Source organism: Rhagoletis zephyria, unplaced genomic scaffold, assembly GCF_001687245.7.
Source record: "Rhagoletis zephyria isolate East Lansing unplaced genomic scaffold, Rhagoletis_zephyria_1.1 Rzeph_scaffold_00651, whole genome shotgun sequence".
Classification (NCBI taxonomy): Eukaryota; Metazoa; Arthropoda; class Insecta; order Diptera; family Tephritidae; genus Rhagoletis; species Rhagoletis zephyria.
This window is the reverse complement of record NW_016157735.1, coordinates 142,462-146,600: the sequence shown is the minus strand read 5'-3', so window position 1 is coordinate 146,600 and position 4,139 is coordinate 142,462.

Here is a 4,139-nt window from a genome sequence, read left to right as displayed (position 1 = left end):
TGCGGCACCCAACATATTCCATTCCCACACTCTACTCGTACACGTGCCGCTGCATCAGCATAATTGCAGTCATACCGTATTGCAACCCAACGCCCCAATTCAAGGCCAATGATATTTCACCACATAACCTGTGGGAAACCAAGTTCATGATTAGTACCACGTACTAATGGTTACGCAACAAGAACCATACCAACAGAGCCAGACAGTAGCGTCAGCAAATTATGTTTCACACGATTGTGAAATACTTGCACATGCCCTCAGTGCATGTCAACCGTGGGAAGCCACGGCCTAAGCCAGCGTACCAAATACCGCGCACCTCAAGGCAGCAGAACGACAAGTCTATAAAAGGAAGCAGCACGCATCGAAGAGGCAGTTGCATGGTGGACTACTAACCCGCTTGTTCTATCTTGATAAATTACCTATCAATAAATTATTGTAAATCTAACCTTTCTTGTGTTTTCATTGTAGGGCAAGTTGGCCCTTTAATTTTTTTAGTGTTCAAGGACCCGGGGTCCTTTACTTATATATATATAAAATTCAACGATTCATATCAGTACAATTCAATTCTATATACAAATTTAACAATTTGCCTAGTATGTATAATGTAAGTATTGAAAAAGATGACAATGGTGAAGTCCCTTAGTGAAGGACTACTTCCCTCTGGGCGCGTGATCGTCACCATCCCCGCCCCTGTAATGCGTACGCGGTACCCAATTGCCGCTCTTCGATGATTCTAACTAGTTCTCTTGGTAACGGGTTTGTGCCGCTGAAATTTCGCCAGTCATCTGGTATTTCTGCTGGCTGTGCTGCATCTTCCTGCAACTATCGCTCTGTTAGGGGGGAGAGGTCTCTCGCTCCCTTCCCTTTCGTTTCGACAAAAATTACGTACGAAAGGATGTACTTTTATTTTGACAAACAAAAACAAAAACAAAAACATAAAAACATGATATTATGAGATCATTACAACGTACACCAGCAAAACAAAACAACTTATCACAACTAAAGCACAGAGAATTTTTCACAATGCATGTACCTCTTTGGTTCCTTATAAAAATACAGTTTATACTAAATACATCAAAAAACATAAAAATAAAATTTCTAAACTTTGTGCAAAACTCGGGAAAATGCAATAAATTTGCATACAAATTCGCAACTTTCTATTCGGACTTTTTTTTATAAAAATTTTGAAAATGAAGTTTTGCAGCCCATACAAATTTCGTTGATTTTTGGTATTGTTTTTACTGAGAGTTTCTTCCATACAAACTATGTTGGACATTTTTTTGTATGTGGAAGACACTGTCAGCAAAAACTAAATAATTGCAAAAAATCAACGAAATTTTCTGGTAACTTCAGACTTGCACTTTACTAATTGGCTCAAAAGCTACATCTTCAAAATTTTTCTAAAAGAGCTGATTAGAAATTGTGTCTTCCGACCAATAATTTTGTACGGCACGGTACCCATAAGTAATCTAGAAAGAATCTAGAAGAAGAAAAAAAATTAAATACAAGGTAACATTAAAATATCAGTAATTTGTTTCGTTGCTGTGAACTTGTTTCAAAACTTCTGGCTTCTGGTTAATATAATTGTAAAACTCTGTGCATGTCATTTTAACGTATTTAGGTACATACTTATCTAAACCATCAACTGTTGCTTGTGCAAAACGTGCTAAATTAAAAAAAAAAAATCGCATATGAAAGAGCGCCAACCCAACTCGTAATAAATTTAAGTATACAAATTTTAGTATTTAGTATATAAATATTCAATTCAAATACGCCAATATTGAAATGAAGCGCTTTGCTCTTAACGGATGCTTTTCATAATTAAGTTAAAAAAAAATTTTTAGATGCCATGCTGCCTGTAATGGGATTTGAACCCTGACGCTCTGGAAATTAGCAAATTGTGGCAAGCATCTTCGTGCCAGACATGTAAATGTGCATTCAAATGTTCAGTTTGATTCAACACCACGCATGCGTGGTATGAAAGTATTGTTTTTAAATACGAACATTTTAAAACGATAATCAAATAAAAAATATTCATGTTTACTATGCGATATTTCCCTCAGTAAATTCATAAAATTTTTGTTAATACTACAACGCGTTTTTTCTCTCAGTGTAGTTATTTTTATTCAAAATTTGTGCAATCAAATCGAAAACCGGGACATTTAAACGAAACCCGGGACATTTTAAGGTTGGACCGGGACACCGGGACAAATAGTCTAAAACCGGGACATGTCCGGGAAAACCGGGACGTCTGGCAGTCCTATTTATAGCTCATACAATTTTAGTATAACCAAGCGCAAGTCAGCCCAAGAAAAAATATTAAAAATTAAAGCAGTTGAAACTTTCACTTTATTATACTAACATTTTATGACCTATAAAACTGCATCCTCCTGTCTATGAACTTTAGACAAAGCGATGTTTGGCCGTTTGATGTACTGGAGATGTCAGTTTACAGAAAACATCGATGCCTCGATGCATCGACTATTTATACATCGAATGGAAAATTTTCGATGCATCGAAGCAAAACATCGATATTTTCGATGCATCGATGTTTTTTTGGCATCCCTAAGCAATGGTCCCACAATGTCCGCGCATACTGTAGCCCAAGGATCTTCTGCGATCTGGGTCAGCATCTTTACCGCAGCTTTCTGTTGGCTTGGCTTGTAGATCGGGCAGGTAGAACACTGTCGGGCATACCTCTTTATGTGCCTGAACATTCCGGGCCAGTAGTAACGTGTCGTCGCTCTCGTTATCGTCTTGCGGATGCCCGTGTCCTGCGCTTGGACTATCGTGAACTTCCTTCAGTACTCTCTCACGTAGTGGCGCTGCCACGCACAGCTTGAACGGTATTGCGTCTTCATCATCCATCTGGACTGTGATGTGTCGATACAGTTCGTTGTTTACAATTTTGTAGTCCGGGAACTTTTCTGGTGTCCTCTTCACCTCTGCTATTTTTTCGGTAAGCCACTTGCAGGCCGTTGCCTCTTTATCCTGCACTAGTATGTTGAGATGTACGTCTTAGGGTTGTCATGACAGTGCATCGGCAACGACGTTCAACTTACCCTTGTGGTATTTTACATCGAATGTATGTTGCTGGAGTTCTAGTGCCCATCTTGCAATGCATCCAGAGGGACTCTCAATCGCATTCAGCCATTTCAAGGACAGGTGAATGCGTAACCCTCCAGTTACGGTCTCATTTTCCGTATATCTCACACAATGGTCAGACACTCCTTTTCAGTCGCCGAGTAGTTTTGATCTGCCTTGTTCAGCCGTCGACTAGCGTAGGCTACGACAGCTACTGCACCTAGTCCAAAATCGCTGGCATCGGTTTGTAGCGTGAAGTGCTGGGAAAAATCTGGACAGGCTAATACCGGTGCTTCCGCTGATTAATTTTCCGAAGGCCGTCTGCTGCTCATTGCCCCATTTCCATCGGCTGCCTTTCTTCAGTAATGACGCCAGAGGGCGTGCAATATGGGAAAAATCCAGAACAAATCGCCGATACCATGACGTTACGCCCAGAAAGTGCCGTAATTCACACGTGTTTGTTGTCAGTGCCAATTCTTTAATCGCCGCAATCTTGTCAGGGTCGGTGTGAATCCCTTCTTCGCTCACCACATGACCCAGGTATTTCAAACTCTTTTGGAAAAACTCACACTTCTCTGGGTTGATCTTCAGGTTCGCCTGCCGCAATCGTCGAAACACTTATTTCAGGTGTTCCATGTGTTGGTCTAGCGTCGCACTCGTGGTGATAATATCGTCCAGATAAGCAAACGCGAGCGGTTCCAATGCTGGTCCAATGACTTTGTCCCGCGCTCGTTGAAACGTTGCGGGCGCTGAATGTAGCCCGAACGGCATTACGCGCCACTGGAACAGACCGTGGCCTGGCACAGTGATCGCAGTATACTCCTTACTACTCTCTTACATCGGGATTTGCCAGTACCCATTCTTCAAGTCCAGGCTGCTAATGATTTTGGCGTTTCTCAGTCGATCCAAAATGTGTTGGATTCGTGGGAGTGGGTACGCGTCCGGTACCGAACGCGCGTTAAGTTGCCGATAGTCACGCAAAGTCTCCACTTTCCGTTTTTCTTCTTTACGAGCACGATTGGCGCACTGTGTGGGCTATGCGAGGGCTCGATGCG